This window comes from Amia ocellicauda, chromosome 11, assembly GCF_036373705.1.
Source record: "Amia ocellicauda isolate fAmiCal2 chromosome 11, fAmiCal2.hap1, whole genome shotgun sequence".
Lineage (NCBI taxonomy): Eukaryota > Metazoa > Chordata > Actinopteri > Amiiformes > Amiidae > Amia > Amia ocellicauda.
In genome coordinates, this window is record NC_089860.1 from 10130301 (window position 1) to 10151985 (window position 21685).

Sequence of the window (21685 nt, forward strand, 5' to 3'; positions counted from 1 at the left end):
ACACAACCGAAACACACCTTTATTGCCAGGTTACGATAGCAACTCCTTCAGGACGTTTTGTTAACCAGGTTTGGTTTTCAGTAGGATTCCATTATTGCAGACTTTGTGTTCTATAATTGATCAGCTTTAATAAGTCATGTCTAACTTGTGAATTGACTTTTTACAAGATCTGTGTGTGTGTGGCTTTTGCATTCCCGAGCTCAGAATGTGAATATTGAAAGTTTGGGTCTGGAGTAACCCTTTAATGTGCTCTCCTCTCTTTCTTCTTGTGCCCATAGACTCCTTTCCCGGGTGAAAATAGAAACCAGGTGCTTCACAATATTGTGCACATGAAAGTGGACTATCCTGCGTTCCTCTCGTCAGAGTCCATCTTCATCATGAAAAAGGTCTGTATGCCAGGGTTATTTATTGTTGAGACACGTTTTTCCTCCAGTCTGTCCCTCGGTATCTTGCTACCAACCATAGTGAATGGATGTCACTGTTATTTAAATGTTACACAATTGGAGGAATACCCAGTGACTGTGCAGCAGTGGAGCGAGGCTCACAATAACAATGCACAAACGCTCATTTGCACTTCAAATTATGAGAACTTATCTTTAACATCATGTTTCAACTTTAAGTCCATTGATGGAGAATAACGTGCGTCTCCTTCTTGTTTTGAATCCTCTGCAGCTCATGAAGAAAAATCCCAGCAAGCGCCTTGGAGCCAGTAAACGCGGTGCAGAGGAAGTAAAGAAGCATCCCTTCTTCAGAGTACGTTGGCGTACACGTCCGTTTTATGGCCGCTCTTTTACATAAAGGTCGCGCCACTTTATCCTTTATCCATTTCTTTCTTCCTTCTCTTTTCAGAGTGTGGATTGGCAAGGGCTTCTGGAAAAGAAGGTGAAGCCTCCCTTCGTACCCACCCTTAAAGGCAGTGCGGACGTCAGTAATTTTGACATAGCTTTTACTGCAGAAGCCCCAGTCCTGACTCCGCCCATCTGAGGGGCTCCTCCTCCGGCTTGCGCTGCACTACAGCCCGCCGAAGCATCTCGGTGCTTGGAGTTCTGACCGCTGCCCACACCGGCCGGTGCTGACCGGCCTCACGCATGGACTCTCCTCTGGCGCTGCGCCTCACCCGTCTGCTCACGTGAAACCCCCGAAGCACAGCGATGCTCTACCAGCTGTCACTGAAAGTCGTTTTGAAGATGAAAAACTGAGCTCAAAATCTCCTTGAAAGCAGGCGGATTTGGACTAATCAGACATCTTTATTTCCCAAACACACATCACTATGGAACACATCCGGAGAAAAATCACACATCAACCGACATTTTGATCACTGAACGGTCGCTGCTCCGTTGCTATCATAACTGGCATAGTTGCACAAATACACAAAAGAGTTTCCAGAACTGGAGAGGTACTGAATTTCACTGCGACTGACAGAGCATCTAGGACCTGTTTTAGTGACATATCAACTAGCCGGTGCCCAATATGCCTTCCAGCGCATCATAAATGCAGGGACCATGATAGAAGACCTTTGAATCTAGTTGTTTAACTCAGAAAGAATTTTAAAAAATGTCATTAAATATAATTTACCTCACATACACACAGAGAAAATCACCACTTGAAGATGCACGGCTTCCCCTGTAATGTCACTAGTATTTACAGGCAGGCCTCATCATTAACCTTAATGTACACACTCTGTATGAGCATAGTTAACTTTTAAACTGTCTTACAACCTCTGTTTTATTATTTCAAAATGTCTTTATCAAATACTGTTCCTTAAATATAAACATATGGTGTAATAACCTTAATGCAGTGGTTCCCAAACCGGTCCTGGGGGACCCCCTACCCTCCTGGTTTTTGTTCCAACCAAGCTCTCAATTACTTAATTGAACCTTAACTGAAGTAACAATCTGCTTAGATTTTACTTTTTAAATTGTGTAAGAAAATATTTGTTTCTTCAATATGATTTTTAATATAATTCTATACCTAACTTAAAACCCCTACTGTTTAAAATAATTAAAAGTCTCCAATTTAGGAAATTATTAGTTCAATTAAGGGTTCAATTAAGTAATTGAGAATTCGGTTGGAACAAGAACCAGCAGGGTAGGGGGTCCCCCAGGACCGGTTTGGGAACCACTGCCTTAATGTATGCAGTGAGGTAGTCAAAACCCCCAACAACAGTTAAACTCTGTAAAACATAAATAAACAAATGAAAACATACACCTCAAGGCAGTGGTTTCAGGCTTTCATTTGTCACCCATCTGAATTTACTGCAGGTATATCTGTCTGTACAGGTCGCTGTTGTTTTTTTTTGTTTAGATTCATGAATGGTTTGATTCCTGGTTGTACAGATGTATTAAAGAAAAAAAAAATGTATATTAAAAAAGTTGTTGATTTATTTTGTGAAAACATGGCTTATTAAAAGGGAGGGGGTTTGGAAAATTTGAAATGCATACAAGACAGCCGGCCACAGCCAATGAAAATTCCCCCAAAAATTCAGTAAGTCAGTATGAATGACCCGACGCAGCCCCGGGGCAGATCCAGACAGGCCAGCCTGTGCCAAAGCATCGAGGCAACCAGAGTGTTTATAACAAGAACCCTCCCCTATAGGACAACTGCAGCAAATGTCATCTCCAGCTCTGCTGCCTCTTTAACATCGTCCACCAACCCCTCCCAGTCCTTCTGTTCCCACTGCGGCCCCCCAGGAACACCCCCAGCACCCCCATGCCAGTTCTCTCAATGCAGCTGTTCTGGCCAAACAGGGGCACCTACTCCACTCCACCGACCCAGCAGGAAAGAGGTGCAATTCCCCCAGTTCTCCTTAGCAGAAGAAACCTGTCAAAATACAGTGGGGGAAAAAAGTATCTGATCCCCTGCTGATTTTGTACGTTTGCCCACTGACAAAGAAATGATCAGTCTATTATTTTAATGGTAGGTGTATTTTAACAGTGAGAGACAGAATAACAACAAAAAAATTCAAATTCAAAAAAGTTATAAATTGATTTGCATGTTAATGAGGGAAATAAGTATTTGATCCCCTATCAATCAGCAAGATTTCTGGCTCCCAGGTGTCTTTTATACAGGTAACGAGCTGAGATTAGGAGCACTCTCTTAAAGGGAGTGCTCCTAATCTCAGCTCGTTACCTGTATAAAAGACACCTGTCCACAGAAGGAATCAAACAATCAGATTCCAAACTCTCCACCATGGCCAAGACCAAAGAGCTGTCCAAGGATGTCAGGGACAAGATTGTAGACCTACACAAGGCTGGAATGGGCTACAAGACCATCGCCAAGCAGCTTGGTGAGAAGGTGACAACAGTTGGTGCGATTATTCGCAAATGGAAGAAACACAAAATAACTGTCAGTCTCCCTCGGTCTGGGGCTCCATGCAAGATCTCACCTCGTGGAGTTTCAATGATCATGAGAACGGTGAGGAATCAGCCCAGAACTACACGGGAGGATCTTGTTAATGATCTCAAGGCAGCTGGGACCATAGTCACCAAGAAAACAATTGGTAACACACTACGCCGTGAAGGACTGAAATCCTGCAGCGCCCGCAAGACCCCCCTGCTCAAGAAAGCACATGTACAGGCCCGTCTGAAGTTTGCCAACATCTGAATGATTCAGAGGAGAACTAAGTGAAAGTTTTGTGGTCAGATGAGACCAAAATCAAGCTCTTTGGCATCAACTCAACTCGCCGTGTTTGTAGGAGGAGGAATGACCCCAAGAACACCATCCCCACCATCAAACATGGAGGTGGAAACATTATGCTTTGGGGGTGTTTTTCTGCTAAGGGGACAGGACAACTGCACCGCATCAAAGGGACGATGGATGGGGCATGTACCATTAAATCTTGGACGAGAACCTCCTTCCCTCAGCCAGGGCATTGAAAATGGGTCGTGGATGGTATTCCAGCATGACAATAACCCAAAACACACAGCCAAGGCAACAAAGGAGTGGCTCAAGAAGAAGCACATTAAGGTCCTGGAGTGGCCTAGCCAGTCTCCAGACCTTAATCCCATAGAAAATCTGTGGAGGGAGCTGAAGGTTTGAGGTGCCAAACGTCAGCCTCGAAACCTTAATGACTTGGAGAGGATCTGCAAAGAGGAGTGGGACAAAATCCCTCCTGAGATGTGTGCAAACCTGGGGGCCAACTACAAGAAACGTCTGACCTCTGTGATTGCCAACAAGGGTTTTGCCACCAAGTACTAAGTCGAAGGGGTCAAATACTTATTCCCCTCATTAACATGCAAATCAATTGATTACTTTTTATAAATTCATTTTTCTTGATTTTTTTGTTGTTTTTCTGTCTCTCACTGTTAAAATACACCTACCATTAAAATTATAGACTGATCATTTCTTTGTCAATGGGCAAACATACAAAATCAGCAGGGGATCAAATACTCTTTTCCCCCACTGTATATCTAAGCTGTCCTTCACCGCTTCAGGTTGACAAGTAATAAAAAGTCAGATCATTAGCATCAGCTGACACTTTGAGAGGAGAAGCAGTGGGCACAGAGGGCAGGGTCAGGCTGGTTAAATGGGTACACAACAGACAGAGCAGGGGTTCAATTGCTAGGGAATACAACATCCCAGAAAGAGGGTAACTCTGAAGAATCCCCGCTGTACTGGAAAATGTGTGTGTGTGTGTGTGTGTGCGTGTGTGTGTCTGCTTGTGTGCGTGTGTGTGTGCGTTTGTGCGTGCGTGTGTGTGTTTGTGTGTGTGCATGTGTGCGTTATAAGATTCCAGGATTCGTGATAAGGTGATACTATAAATTCACTTCGTAATTTGAAATGTATAAGTGTACCTTACGCTACACAACTTAGCTATTTATCTGGTTTAAGTGCTTCACTTCACATTTTTAATAACTTAGCTGTTTCTTGTTTTTCTAGTTTGCTAATGACACTCAATGAAAGATCACCTCTGTGTTGTCCATAAATGCAGGCATTTTGCTTCCTCCCACTGTACAGGTCCTGCAGGAGTTCAATAATCTACTGTATGAAAAACAAAACAAAAAAATGCCCAACATCAACGTTACATGTGCGTCTGTAATGCTTACAACACTCTAAAAGGCACAAAACATCCCTTTTGTTATATAAACATTAGCTTTTGTGTAACACTATTCAAGGAGTATGTCAGCAGCGCTGAGCCTGATGGGACGGCATTCCACACGCCTCCCACAGACATGTGCGTGTGCGCTGTAGAAATCGCAAAATAATCTGCTCTTCCACCGGTTTCTCTACCCAACCCCTATCATCCACGTGCAGGGAGCAGGCTGGGACCGGAGATTGGCGGTTAGTGACTTCTTGGCTTCAGAGAGCTCGGCAGAGAGGTCCGAGCCAGAATACGTGACTGGGCGTTTGGGGATGCTGCCAGTGCTCCGTGAATGGGGAAGAGTCGGGGTGAGGCGCTGTGGACCTGTGAGGTCTTCGATCCTGTGAGGATGTGGCGCGCCTGCCTGCTCCCCGCCGTGGCCGCTTGCTGGTACTGATCCACGGCAGTGATGTGGCACTGCTGCACCCTGAAGCCCGTCTCATAGCACTGCCCCAGATTGAACTGACTGTGGGGGTCCTGCAGTAAGGAGCACAGAGGCAGCTCAGGAAAAGCTGGCATTCACGAGGCACCACATACATATTTACACTACCATAACATGGCACATTATAATGGATTTTCTAGCAGTACTGTGGGGGTGGGGGGGGTTGGAAATTACACTTAGGATTGGTCCCCATTAAACATTCATTAACATTTCATTAAGGTTAGAATGGCATTTCTACCGATCTAACTGAATTGGGCGTAGATTCATACAGGCCTAGGTTGAAATGTTATAGTTGGTTAGGGCTGTTATAAGGGCTTAAAATGGTAATCTACTGATTTACTAATGAAGTATAGCATCTTTAAGTCTACATTAAGAACTTGCTGCACACAGCCTATGTTTACCATGCAAATTAGAGTTACAGTTGCAGAATTGCTATACAAATAGAAAATGAATAATGAATCCACCCCTGACAGAAGCTCACCCCACTCTTTGCAGCCATTCGCAGGAACTTAACCGCCTTGTTTGCGTCTCTGCGAGGCTCTCGAGAGGACAGTGCTCCGAGGTCAGCCTGGGCCTAGACAGATCAGAGAGAGACTTTCATTAGACCATGGAAACAGACACAAGCTTCCTCTTAGGCACAGCTAGCAAGCTATTTATTTAATATCGATATACATCTTTTTTAATTGTTTGGGTGTGAAATGCAAAAAATGAAGGTGTTTCCAGCAAATGTGAGAACAGATATCAAAATAAGTGGGAAATCATTTTGGTAAATACGAGTTAGAATGACATCACATCTTTAAATCATTGTTTACACTTCTGCACTTCTTTATTCATTCCTAAATGTTAAATAATTTGGGCATTTTATAAAAGGATCTAGAGAAAAGGTCAACCACTTACAAACTAAAAGACAAACCTCTCTCAGCCCAGCACCGGCTGCCTCTTCCAGCAGTGCAATGGCTTTATGAGTATCCAATCAAAATAATATGGCTACATGAACATACAGAAATAATCGTATATGATACAGTTGTTACCGGACTGCCACTTCAAGGCGGTGCAGACTGGGAAGGGGTGTGTGGTTTAATTAGGAAGTGAAGAGTAGTTTAGTGGGGGGGCTCTCTCTCTAACATGTGGCCAGGCAGATAGGGTTTTTTCATTCGCTGTATATGTGTGTGTATATGTTGTTGTTCGCGTGTCCTGTGAAGATTGTGAGGAAAGGGCTCTCTGGTGTTGTGTTTGGCACTGTTTTGGGGGAACTTTATTTTGAAATGTTATTGTTGTATTGTTATTTCCATTATCTCATTGAGATATAGGTGTCATCTGCAGGCCCCCATTTCTTGTATCTTCTCATTGTACTTTATTCTTAGTTCATTTAGTCTTAGTTTCTGTATGTGCATTTCTTTTCAGAGCAATAAATATTGACCTTTTTATAAAATTGCAATGTTGAATTGTGTCTGTGGGGCTTATTACCTCAGGAAGTGCAAGATACAGTGTGCTGTGTGTGCTACCCTGGCCCTTGGGATCTAGACTGGTGTTAAGGTCCCTAAATCCGTCTTAGTGTAAATGTCGGAAAGGTAACACAGTTCAGAAACAGAAGAGGATAACGATGAAGATTAAGATAATGATAGACAGCATCCGATAAGTAACAGTAAGTAACATCAATTTAAAACAGTTTCTCACATTCATTACTTTTCAGAAAACTGTGCATGATTTATTACAAAAAAGGTAGATTATCTGCATCCATTTACAGGTAGTTTACATATTAATCATTCACACTTTGCCAATTAATTGAAAATACATTGTGATATGAATTCAAATCTATTGTCAAGTGAAGACTCCTCTTTGCAGACTGTTTTATAAAGCCAAATCTCAAGTCAGTCGTATATAATGAAGATAATGATTTAAAACAGGATTTTAATTATTGTTCACAGTAGTTATGTTACAGGGTTTTAAGCTGTGCAGGCACAATCAGTCAGAGGATGCAGGATTCAACGGGATGCCAAATATGTCATAAAATCGGTACTTTCAAATTTACATTTCAACCACTGCACATATATATATATATATATACACATACATACATACATACACATACACACACACACACACACACATATATATAACTAGCAGAGGAGGAGTTGGGAAGAGGGGACAAGCAGCAGACTACTGATGCATTTAGCCAGGTCCCATTGCTAATATAGTGCATACGGATTATGATTATTATGAAAAGCCTATTAATATCTTTATATTTCTTAGCAGAAAAATAATTAGACATTTCCAAATGCTTTTACATACAATTATCTGTTTACACAGCTGTTTTTACTGGATACATATATTATCTTTTTTAATGGTACAGCACCTTCCTCAAGGGTGCAAGAGCAGTCCTGACCACTACTCCACTAGAGTTCATATTAAGAATCGAGAGGAAAACAAGATACATCATGGTCCAACTTGCAAAGCAGTGATTTTGACTTTCATGGAGTAGAAAGACTGCAGGTGCATCCACTTCTGTGGATCTGCATTGTTTCCTGAATTGTTACAACTTTACTATCGATCTATATTACCTTCTATAAGAAGGACAGACAACTCTAAATAGTTCATATAGTCTCAACACAATACATGCCCAATGTATTATATTTTTATAGGAAGATTTAAATGTAAATGTAAATGAAAATACAGAGCAATAGTCAAATAGCTAAAGGGTCACAGAATCCTTGGCTAAGATCAAAACCAGAGAATTCTTTCCTTGATTTTAAAATATTTTATTGTTAAAACAATCTGCTGCACGACCACAGACCTTGAAACCATCTCTGCTTTGCTTGTATACTGAAGTCAGATTCCTTATCCCAACTGTGTCCCGTGTCTGTATGAATACACCTGTTACCATTAAAACTTTACAAGAAAAATAACTAGCCTTGTACTTACCATCGCAATTTCTGAAACAGAAACAAAAACACCCAAGGCATTATAATTTGGCGGGGGGGCATAGCTAATAAGCCTGATTCATCAGTGTTTTGTATTTCTAGCCTAGTCAAATCTAATAAGGGAAAACTAACTAGCTGTAAAACAAAACAACGCATTTTCCTTGAAGATCAAAAGGTTGACTTGATACATTTTTGCTAAATTCTTATTGTGGAGTGAAGCTGCAGTTTCTTTTGAAACAGTCACACTATTCCTGCAGAGAACAAGTCAAAGACAGGAAGACTGATGCTGATCAAATCTTCTCTCTGCTCTTCAATTCAAAGTCATTCTTCGACACATTTTCTGTTCACCCCCAAGCAAAGGAGATGAGAGAAGGCAGCTTATGGAGTTAAGCAAAGATTTGTCCACAATGCGGTGAGCAACACAGTACAAACTTGTACAAAGTAAACATCCAACACAATAAAAGTACAGTGGATGTGTGGAGTATTAATACAAATAAAAACAAAAACACACATCGCATTTTCAATTGTTCATCAACTGTGTTTTTAGAAATGTAAGAGGCACAACGACGCTAGATTTAGTGGCCGAGCACATTGCTTGTAAGAACATAAGAACGTTTACAAACGAGAGGGGGCCATTCGACCCATCGTGCTTGTTTGGTGTTCATTAATATCTAAGTGATCCAAGGATCCTATCCAGACTATTTTTAAATGTTCCCAAACTTTCAGCTTCAACCACATCGCTGGGTAGTTTATTCCAGATTGTGACTACTCTCTGTGTAAAGAAGTATCTCCTGTTTTCCGTTTTGAATGCCTTGAAGCCCAATTTCCATTTGTGTCCCGGGTGCTTGGATCAAGTCCCCACGTAGTCTCCTCTGTTCCAGGGTGAAAAGGTTCAGTTCCCTCAGTCTCTCAGTTGGACTTTCCCTTCAGACCTGGAATAAGTCTGGTTGCTCTCCTCTGAACTGCCTCTAAAGCAGCGATATCCTTCTTGAAGTGTGGAGCCCAGAACTGTACACAGTATCCAGATGAGGTCTAACTAGTGCATTGTACAGTCTGAACATTACTGCCCTTGTGTTAAATTCTACACTTTTGACAATAAACCCTAGCATTCTGTTTGCCTTTTTTATTGCTTCCCACATTGCTTGGATGGAGAAAGTGAGGAGTCCACATAGACTCCTAGGTCTTTCTCATGCATTACTTCATCTAGATCTGTACCTCCCATAGTGTAATTATAGTGGACATTTTTGTTACCTGCATGTATTACCTTGCACTTGTCCACATTGAAGTGGAACTCCACTAACAACCTCACTCCAGTTAGAAGTGACTCCTCTAATTGACACCCTCTGTTTCCTATACATCAACCAGTTCATAATCCATCTACTTACATTACCCTGAATGCCTACAGCTTCCAATTTGAGGATCAGTCTTTGGTGTGGAACCTTATCAAAAGCTTTCTGGAAATCTAAGTATATCATATCATATCATATGCTTTCACGTGATCTACAGCTGCAGTTGCATGTTCAAAAAATTGGTATGATGTGATTGAGTGTTATTGTAGTGATGCTGTTCTATGCTGATAATCAGTTTGGGTATAGCACAACAAACTAACTGGGATTATAGAAACTAGTTTGGAAATAAACAGTCTAGATCAATGATTTTCAAACCTTTCTTTGAAGGCCCCTGTTCATGCAGTCCCTGGTGGCATTAGGAAAACTACCCTTAATACAGTGAGGGAAAAAAGTATTTGATCCCCTGCTGATTTTGTATGTTTGCCCACTAACAAAGAAATTATCAGTCTATAATTTTAATGGTAGGTGTATTTTAACAGTGAGAGACAGAATAACAACTAAAAAATCCAGAAAAATGCATTTCAAAAAAGTTATACATTGATTTGCATGTTAATGAGGGAAATAAGTATTTGATCCCCTATCAATCAGCAACATTTCTGGCTCCCAGGTGTCTTTTATACAGGTAACGAGCTGAGATTAGGAGCACTCTCTTAAAGGGAGTGCTCCTAATCTCAGCTCGTTACCTGTATAAAAGACACCTGTCCACAGAAGCAATCAATCAGTCAGATTCCAAACTCTCCACCACGGCCAAGACCAAAGAGCTGTCCAAGGATGTCAGGGACAAGATTGTAGACCTACACAAGGCTGGAATGGGCTACAAGACCATCGCCAAGCAGCTTGGTGAGAAGGTGACAATAGTTGGTGTGATTATTCGCAAATGGAAGAAACACAAAATAACTGTCAGTCTCCCTCGGTCTGGGGCTCCATGCAAGATCTCACCTCGTGGAGTTTCAATGATCATGAGAACGGTGAGGAATCAGCCCAGAACTACACGGGAGGATCTTGTTAATGATCTCAAGGCAGCTGGGACCATAGTCACCAAGAAAACAATTGGTAACACACTACGCCGTGAAGGACTGAAATCCTGCAGCGCCCACAAGACCCCCCTGCTCAAGAAAGCACATGTACAGGCCCGTCTGAAGCTTGCCAATGAACATCTGAATGATTCAGAGGAGAACTGGGTGAAAGTGTTGTGGTCAGATGAGACCAAAATCAAGCTCTTTGGCATCAACTTAACTCGCCGTGTTTGGAGGAGGAGGAATGCTGCCTATGACCCCAAGAACACCATCCCCACCATCAAACATGGAGGTGGAAACATTATGCTTTGGGGGTGTTGTTCTGCTAAGGGGACAGGACAACTGCACTGCATCAAAGAGACGATGGACGGGGCCATGTACCATCAAATCTTGGGTGAGAACCTCCTTCCCTCAGCCAGGGCATTGAAAATGGGTCGTGGATGGGTATTCCAGCATGACAATAACCCAAAACACACAGCCAAGGCAACAAAGGAGTGGCTCAAGAAGAAGCACATTAAGGTCCTGGAGTGGCCTAGCCAGTCTCCAGACCTTAATCCCATAGAAAATCTGTGGAGGGAGCTGAAGGTTCGAGTTGCCAAACGTCAGCCTCGAAACCTTAATGACTTGGAGAGGATCTGCAAAGAGGAGTGGGACAAAATCCCTCCTGAGATGTGTGCAAACCTTGGGGCCAACTACAAGAAACGTCTGACCTCTGTGATTGCCAACAAGGGTTTTGCCACCAAGTACTAAGTCGAAGGTGTCAAATACTTATTTCCCTCATTAACATGCAAATCAATTTATAACTTTTTTGAAATGCGTTTTTCTGGATTGTTTTGTTGTTATTCTGTCTCTCACTGTTAAAATAAACCTACCATTAAAATTATAGACTGATCATTTCTTTGTCAGTGGGCAAACATACAAAATCAGCAGGGGATCAAATACTTTATTCCCTCACTGTAACAATTCATAATTTCTGCTACAGAAAAACTACAGTGTATCTGTGAGCAGTTTAAACATTTCTAGAAAAGCACTCAACTCTGTTGGATTTTCAAAAGCTTGTGAAATAAAAGCGCTTTCTGTGTGGCAGTGGAATGATTCTCTAGATTCCCAGGCCAGCATTCCAATGTCTTTCCAAACTATTGAACAATAATAAGAGTAACACAGTCTTTTAGTCAAACAATCATTGCTTTATTGTAACCAAATGTTAAACTTGACAGATACATATACATATATATATATATATATGATATAGATATATAAATAAAACTCTTATTTTCTCTCATTTTCCAGTTCAGGAGGATTGATAGTTAGATCGACAACAATGAGATTGGTATGATGTGATTGAGTGTTATTGTCTGAGAGGTCACCTAGTGAACATAATGGTGGAGAGAATGGGATGCTACAATTCAAAATGAATGACATAACCGTTATGATGTTGAACTGGGCGGCGTTGTCATAAGGCGTGGAGGTAAGTGTCTGGGGTATTAAGGGTTCAATAAGTACAGGTGTCTTTATCAGTGAAGCTCACTGGACACATCTCATACTGTGTGATCTGTGCTCTGTGAATGGCCTTGTACTGGAGTAGGTGCATCTTGGTGAATGTTGACACAGAAAAGGTGTTGGAGCAAATCTGTGTCCAGAAGTTGTTATCAGTTGTAATTGTTAGGTCAGATTCCCACTGGGTGATTGGAAGATAAATAGCGGGATCTATATTCATTAGAAGTCTGTACCATTTTGAAAGCAAGATCAGGGGCATAGCCTGGATTTTAGGGCTCCATGAAAGAAAGAAAAAAGTGCCGTGAGGGGGGGTGATGCCGAGGTGCGGTCCATGGATAGGGAGAGGGGAAATCACAGGTCCCTGCTGCTTTATATTGTTAAAGCAAGGCTGTTTTTTAATGGATTTGGTCATGAATGGGAGGTGACCAACAAAACATTCTGATTGTTCAATATATATCCATGAATTGTGATTCAAATCAAATTGACATGAAAGAGCTCTGATAGCTTGGTTGAGATGTTGATACCGAGAGATGTGATATTAGCGGAGGATAAAGGGATTCTATTTCATAAAGGGATCTATTTTCATAAATACAGGTGATGATATGTGCCAGAAGTGCTGGTCTCTTGATCTCTATTTTTTTTTTCTTTTGTTTGATGAAAATGATATTATCTTCCCTCTCAGTACTACTTTAGCAGTTTCCCAAAGCAGTATTTGTTTCGTGATGCTCAGTATACCTGGTTAAAAAATATATTTTGGTTAATTTTGAGTGATCAGAATCTAATAAGTGTGTTTGCTGTAAAAGACAGGAATCTGTTTTGAGATTTTCAAGGTGGTTCATGACTGCTACTCTTTTGGACAGTACATCAATGCTACGAATATGCCAGCTAACAAATCGAATAGACACTTGATTGTCTAGATTAAGATGTGTAGCCTATATAGCAGCTGGGTGTGAGGGTTGTGTGTACAGTGGAAGTAAGGCAACTATGTGTAAATTGATAGCTGTGTGTGTGTGTGTGTGTGGTGTAATATTTTGGTGTATAGAAGATTATAGAAGGTGGTGTAATATTATAGATGGTGTAATAGTGTTGTGATGTGTAGGGGGGAGGGAGGTGGTTGGAGGCTGTGCTCCCTGTTGGGTAGAGGGTGAATGATTTCAGGTGTGGGATGTTAGGAGATAATGAGGTGTCTATAAAAGTTGGGACTGGTTTAGAAGAAGGGAGACGAGACTGGGCTGACGAGAGCGTGCAGGGAAAGGTGCCGGGACAAGAACTTGATTACGACTGCAAGGGAGCAAGAGAGCATCAGGAAAGGAGACTAGAGGCTCTGAAATCAGCGACTAGACTGGAATGTACTGGACTGTGGCGAAGAGGAGCTGCAATTCCGACTTTGCTATAACTCTGCAGCGTCAGCAAGATAAGTGGGGTCTCGGGCCACTGTTTGCTTGTTTCTCCCCTTTAGAGCAGTTAGAGTGGAATGGGGGGGTTAGACAGGGACTAACTAAGGGTGCTTCCTGTGGCTTCTTTGCATCATTCACTGTCCAGTCTGTCACAAGGGAAAACTGTACTGCATTGGGGTGGGCTGGGACATTACTTTTACGTGTAGCCTGTTTACATATTGTGTGGGCTGAAGGATGAAGGACGGTCTTCCTCCTCTTCTTCGCTGCCAGTCTGCTGAGGCTGCACTGGCTCGCTGGGCCCTTCGTGGTCTGGAGGGGGGCCCAGCTCCACTCGGGGCCGGCAAGGTCACCACCACATGCCCCCGGGTCTTCACACCTCTCCCACTGAGTCCAACACCTCACAGGCAGCCATCTGTCCTTCTGGCTCCTTACATTTCAGAAGCTAGGTCAGCGAGGTGTGGTCCATCCAGAACCTGAACCTGGTCCAGACCTTTTATGTAAGTACATAGTTACTGGGGCAGGAGGACATCGCCGAAACCCTTTTGCTGCCTCCAGCTCTAGAAGCATGTCTCCAAGCTCTCTCAGCTTCTGATGGTCTTTGTTTGTTATTTTTGGAAAATGTTCAGTTTTCTTCAGAAGTGCATATTCGATAACTTCTGGTGCACCACTGCAGTCTTCCAGTCTCTGCCATACCATCGCGAGCCCTGCTGTTGCATTGTGAACATGCACTGATCTGATTCTCCTGGCCTGCTCAGATGACTCGGGCTCGAGCCATTTGGAGAGGAGGTCTAGCTCTTCTCTGGCTGTAAGATTTAAGTATTGGGTGCTGCTATGGAAGTATAACTTCCAGGCCCATTAGTTTTCTGGGAGGTCGTCAAATTTCAGAAGGCCAGAACTCACCATTTGACGACGTATCCGGTATTTCGTTATGTCTGTAGCTCCTGCTGTAGCAGGTGAATATTCTTTGGGAGCAGCAGCAGAGCGTGGTTGTGGCTGGTGAGACAGCAGGGGAGTTTGATCGGACCCTCTCTGGCTGTGTGGTTGTTCTCCTACACTGCTAATCTTTCCTTTGTAGCCTAGAATGTTGTTCTGATGAAGGGAGATTATGTCACTTTTCTGCAGGTTTCCTGAAGGACCAACAGACAGGTCACGGGTTACCTCTCTGCAGTGTCTGATGGCCGAAGAGGTTGGATGCTGATGTGCAGAATGGATCCACTCCTCGTGTAGCTGGGCCCACCGTGTAGTCAGTGTTTTTAGTGTTCTGCCCTCACAATGCGTCTGAAGTACAAGGCTTGGCAGACAGTGAACAGCTTCTCAATACAGAATCAGGAGGCAGGAGCGCTTGTACTCTGAAATCCGTGTTAGAAAATGATCCGCACACACAGACGATTACAAATGTAGACAGATAGATTTCAATCACGAGCTAACAGGAAAAAAGGGTCTAGCTAGACTCAAACCACTTCTACTGTCACTTTGTTTTAAAGAGTATTAAAATAAATCAATATACAACTGTTTGCATATACAAGGCAATCATATGCATAGAACATCGTAAAATATAAAAACATAGACATTACAAAAAAACAGGCTATAATTATTTAAAAACGACAGTTTACTTACAGACTTCTCTTTCCAAGGCCTGTTATATAAGAAAAGGTGGAGCTCATTCTCGCTGCTTCTCTTCAGATTCGTTTATAGCAGAAGGAGTCCTGCACTGGAAGTTAGCGGGATCCGCTGCAGTAGTAAAGTGTAGTGTAAAGAAACAAAACAATATAATACTATGTACAGACATATATACAGCTGTCAGAACAAGGGGGAACACTCACATTTCTTGCCGTGAGGTGGGGGGGCCTCTTCACTGGTCACTCGAAGGCTGATCTGACATCCCATCGGCAAATGGGGCAGGATGTGTTGTCCTGGAGGAGAAGAAATCAAAACAAAATTAACTTCAAAATGTCTCAAAGTGTAAATCCACTGATTTGACTGCAATAAAACAGATCTCCTAGGATTAAACGATTGGCAATGGAAATCGTGTGTTTTTCTCACTCAACAGCAATACTAATTAATGATGTTGCTTGATGTGGAAACAATATGAATTTCAGTTATCAGTGCAGCTGACACAGCACACACAACTGACATTATAAATCACACAGGAGCAACCAGTCGTCATTTCCAAACATTCCTGACCTCTTATCCTCTCATCACTTTGAGTGAAGCTCGTACACCACCAGTAGGAAGCGTTGGTGGTGAGGTTCTGCCTGGCCATGAATCTCCCCGCAGAGTTGTAGGTGTTCCCAGAGGCGGGACGGCAACGTGAGGGGCTGCATTGGGGCCTGGACAGGCGGTCCAGTTTTCCACGGAGCAGACGTGGTGTGCAGTCCCTGACCATAGCCTCAATATCCTGGTCAATGCCTGGCCACCACATCAGGTCTCTTGATCTCTGCTTGATTGTGAGGACACGCGCACACAAGCTGCCTGGAACAACAGTGCACAGCCCCCTGGAGACACAGATATCTCACCCTTGCAAACGGAGCCAGCTCCTCCTGGCCATCCTGTGCGTATGTAGGTGTGGAGAGCTGTCAGGACAGGGTCCCTCTCTGATTCACTTTTCAGCTCCTCTTTCGCAGGCTCAGATGCAGGCAAGGGCCTCTCCCTCGCCAACAAAATAGCGCTGCTTCGTGGGGGTCAGGGCCTTGGAGGCGAAGGCTATTGGTCGTTCCCCTCCATCCTGCGGCAGAGACAGAACTGCTCCCACCACCCCAGCTGAGGCGTCACATGAGACCACAGTAGGGCTGAATGGGTCAAAATGGGCCAGGACAGGAGGCGTGGTGAGCTGTGCTTTGAGCGCACAGACCGCTGCCGTGCAGGCTGGGGTCCAGTTCCACGGCTCCTCCTTCTTAAGGAGCTGGCGAAGGGGTGCTGTAGTCTGGGAATATTGAGGCAGAAATCGGAGGTAGAAGGCAGTAATCCACAGGAACGAGGCCACTTGGGAGGCAGAGGTGGGTTCTGGGATGTTGTGGATTGCGTGTGTGACAAGAGCTGTGAGATCTCGGCTGGCCAGGTGGAGGGGCACCTGGAGATAGCCCTGACGCAAGTCGAGCTTACTCCTCCGCTGTGGGCAAAGGGTATCTGTCTGGGATGACTGCCTTGATGACAGAGCGCAGATCAACACAGATGCGGAGCCCCCCGGACTTCTTTGTGGCGATGGCCAAGTTGGAGATCTAGGGTGCAGCATATACTGGCTGAATTATCCCTGATGATAAGCTGATCGCGTACGATCTGGTCCGAAGCACCCCGTAGTGGCACGATCTAGCCACATCCCTGAGGTTAGTCACGTAGCTTTGAATGGACTCACCCGGCCGCTGATGCCGTTTCCGTAGCTTGTATCACCGAAGGAGCACCCGCTGTCTCCCGGTGAAGTGCTGCCGTAGCAGGCTGACTGCCTCTTCCAATGTCTCAGCAGTGCCCAGGGTTCTTGGTGTGGGTGTCTTTTACCTAAAGTGTTTATTAGTTGTTGCTGTTATTTCAATGTGCACAGTGCACTATTTACTTTTGTATTGATTACTTAATCTATGGTTCCAACATGCACAGTGTATGTTTAAGTGCAATAAGTGTTCTGAGATGTGCACGATTTCAATGTCCGTGTATGGGGAACACTCACATTTCTTGTTGTGAGGTGGGGGGGCCTCTTCACCGGTCACTCGAAGGCTGATCTGACGTCCCATAGGCAAATGGGGCAGGATGTGTTGTCCTGGAGGAAAAGAATTCAATCAAAACAAAATTAACTTCAAAACCACTTTTACTGTCACTTTGTTTTAAATAGTATTAAAATAAATCAATATACAACTGTTTGCATATACAAGGCAATCATCTGCATAGAACATCGTAAAATATAAAAATATAGACATTACAAAAAAACGTCAGCTAATTTGAATGACAGACGGCTATTGCGCTAACACTTCCTATAACGGTCCTCAGCATAAATTCATGTATTGTCATGGTAACCATACACACTAAATAAACATTAAAATGTGAAACTAACGTGAAACAGCACTTGAATCAGTGAAAACAGGCTATAATTATTTAAAAACGACAGTTTACTTACAGACTTCTCTTTCCAAGGCCTGTTATATAAGAAAAGGTGGAGCTCATTCTCGCTGCTTCTCTTCAGATTCGTTTATAGCAGAAGGAGTCCTGCACTGGAAGTTAGCGGGATCCGCTGCAGTAGTAAAGTGTAGTGTAAAGAAACAAAACAATATAATACTATGTACAGACATATATACAGCTGTCAGAACAAGGGGGAACACTCACATTTCTTGCCGTGAGGTGGGGGGGCCTCTTCACTGGTCACTCGAAGGCTGATCTGACATCCCATCGGCAAATGGGGCAGGATGTGTTGTCCTGGAGGAGAAGAAATCAAAACAAAATTAACTTCAAAATGTCTCAAAGTGTAAATCCACTGATTTGACTGCAATAAAACAGATCTCCTAGGATTAAACGATTGGCAATGGAAATCGTGTGTTTTTCTCACTCAACAGCAATACTAATTAATGATGTTGCTTGATGTGGAAACAATATGAATTTCAGTTATCAGTGCAGCTGACACAGCACACACAACTGACATTATAAATCACACAGGAGCAACCAGTCGTCATTTCCAAACATTCCTGACCTCTTATCCTCTCATCACTTTGAGTGAAGCTCGTACACCACCAGTAGGAAGCGTTGGTGGTGAGGTTCTGCCTGGCCATGAATCTCCCCGCAGAGTTGTAGGTGTTCCCAGAGGCGGGACGGCAACGTGAGGGGCTGCATTGGGGCCTGGACAGGCGGTCCAGTTTTCCACGGAGCAGACGTGGTGTGCAGTCCCTGACCATAGCCTCAATATCCTGGTCAATGCCTGGCCACCACATCAGGTCTCTTGATCTCTGCTTGATTGTGAGGACACGCGCACACAAGCTGCCTGGAACAACAGTGCACAGCCCCCTGGAGACACAGATATCTCACCCTTGCAAACGGAGCCAGCTCCTCCTGGCCATCCTGTGCGTATGTAGGTGTGGAGAGCTGTCAGGACAGGGTCCCTCTCTGATTCACTTTTCAGCTCCTCTTTCGCAGGCTCAGATGCAGGCAAGGGCCTCTCCCTCGCCAACAAAATAGCGCTGCTTCGTGGGGGTCAGGGCCTTGGAGGCGAAGGCTATTGGTCGTTCCCCTCCATCCTGCGGCAGAGACAGAACTGCTCCCACCACCCCAGCTGAGGCGTCACATGAGACCACAGTAGGGCTGAATGGGTCAAAATGGGCCAGGACAGGAGGCGTGGTGAGCTGTGCTTTGAGCGCACAGACCGCTGCCGTGCAGGCTGGGGTCCAGTTCCACGGCTCCTCCTTCTTAAGGAGCTGGCGAAGGGGTGCTGTAGTCTGGGAATATTGAGGCAGAAATCGGAGGTAGAAGGCAGTAATCCACAGGAACGAGGCCACTTGGGAGGCAGAGGTGGGTTCTGGGATGTTGTGGATTGCGTGTGTGACAAGAGCTGTGAGATCTCGGCTGGCCAGGTGGAGGGGCACCTGGAGATAGCCCTGACGCAAGTCGAGCTTACTCCTCCGCTGTGGGCAAAGGGTATCTGTCTGGGATGACTGCCTTGATGACAGAGCGCAGATCAACACAGATGCGGAGCCCCCCGGACTTCTTTGTGGCGATGGCCAAGTTGGAGATCTAGGGTGCAGCATATACTGGCTGAATTATCCCTGATGATAAGCTGATCGCGTACGATCTGGTCCGAAGCACCCCGTAGTGGCACGATCTAGCCACATCCCTGAGGTTAGTCACGTAGCTTTGAATGGACTCACCCGGCCGCTGATGCCGTTTCCGTAGCTTGTATCACCGAAGGAGCACCCGCTGTCTCCCGGTGAAGTGCTGCCGTAGCAGGCTGACTGCCTCTTCCAATGTCTCAGCAGTGCCCAGGGTTCTTGGTGTGGGTGTCTTTTACCTAAAGTGTTTATTAGTTGTTGCTGTTATTTCAATGTGCACAGTGCACTATTTACTTTTGTATTGATTACTTAATCTATGGTTCCAACATGCACAGTGTATGTTTAAGTGCAATAAGTGTTCTGAGATGTGCACGATTTCAATGTCCGTGTATGGGGAACACTCACATTTCTTGTTGTGAGGTGGGGGGGCCTCTTCACCGGTCACTCGAAGGCTGATCTGACGTCCCATAGGCAAATGGGGCAGGATGTGTTGTCCTGGAGGAAAAGAATTCAATCAAAACAAAATTAACTTCAAAACCACTTTTACTGTCACTTTGTTTTAAATAGTATTAAAATAAATCAATATACAACTGTTTGCATATACAAGGCAATCATCTGCATAGAACATCGTAAAATATAAAAATATAGACATTACAAAAAAACGTCAGCTAATTTGAATGACAGACGGCTATTGCGCTAACACTTCCTATAACGGTCCTCAGCATAAATTCATGTATTGTCATGGTAACCATACACACTAAATAAACATTAAAATGTGAAACTAACGTGAAACAGCACTTGAATCAGTGAAAACAGGCTATAATTATTTAAAAACGACAGTTTACTTACAGACTTCTCTTTCCAAGGCCTGTTATATAAGAAAAGGTGGAGCTCATTCTCGCTGCTTCTCTTCAGATTCGTTTATAGCAGAAGGAGTCCTGCACTGGAAGTTAGCGGGATCCGCTGCAGTAGTAAAGTGTAGTGTAAAGAAACAAAACAATATAATACTATGTACAGACATATATACAGCTGTCAGAACAAGGGGGAACACTCACATTTCTTGCCGTGAGGTGGGGGGGCCTCTTCACTGGTCACTCGAAGGCTGATCTGACATCCCATCGGCAAATGGGGCAGGATGTGTTGTCCTGGAGGAGAAGAAATCAAAACAAAATTAACTTCAAAATGTCTCAAAGTGTAAATCCACTGATTTGACTGCAATAAAACAGATCTCCTAGGATTAAACGATTGGCAATGGAAATCGTGTGTTTTTCTCACTCAACAGCAATACTAATTAATGATGTTGCTTGATGTGGAAACAATATGAATTTCAGTTATCAGTGCAGCTGACACAGCACACACAACTGACATTATAAATCACACAGGAGCAACCAGTCGTCATTTCCAAACATTCCTGACCTATTATCCTCTCATCACTTTGAGTGAAGCTCGTACACCACCAGTAGGAAGCGTTGGTGGTGAGGTTCTGCCTGGCCATGAATCTCCCCGCAGAGTTGTAGGTGTTCCCAGAGGCGGGACGGCAACGTCAGGGGCTGCATTGGGGCCTGGACAGGCGGTCCAGTTTTCCACGGAGCAGACGTGGTGTGCAGTCCCTGACCATAGCCTCAATATCCTGGTCAATGCCTGGCCACCACATCAGGTCTCTTGATCTCTGCTTGATTGTGAGGACACGCGCACACAAGCTGCCTGGAACAACAGTGCACAGCCCCCTGGAGACACAGATATCTCACCCTTGCAAACGGAGCCAGCTCCTCCTGGCCATCCTGTGCGTATGTAGGTGTGGAGAGCTGTCAGGACAGGGTCCCTCTCTGATTCACTTTTCAGCTCCTCTTTCGCAGGCTCAGATGCAGGCAAGGGCCTCTCCCTCGCCAACAGAATAGCGCTGCTTCGTGGGGGTCAGGGCCTTGGAGGCGAAGGCTATTGGTCGTTCCCCTCCATCCTGCGGCAGAGACAGAACTGCTCCCACCACCCCAGCTGAGGCGTCACATGAGACCACAGTAGGGCTGAATGGGTCAAAATGGGCCAGGACAGGAGGCGTGGTGAGCTGTGCTTTGAGCGCACAGACCGCTGCCGTGCAGGCTGAGGTCCAGTTCCACGGCTCCTCCTTCTTAAGGAGCTGGCGAAGGGGTGCTGTAGTCTGGGAATATTGAGGCAGAAATCGGAGGTAGAAGGCAGTAATCCACAGGAACGAGGCCACTTGGGAGGCAGAGGTGGGTTCTGGGATGTT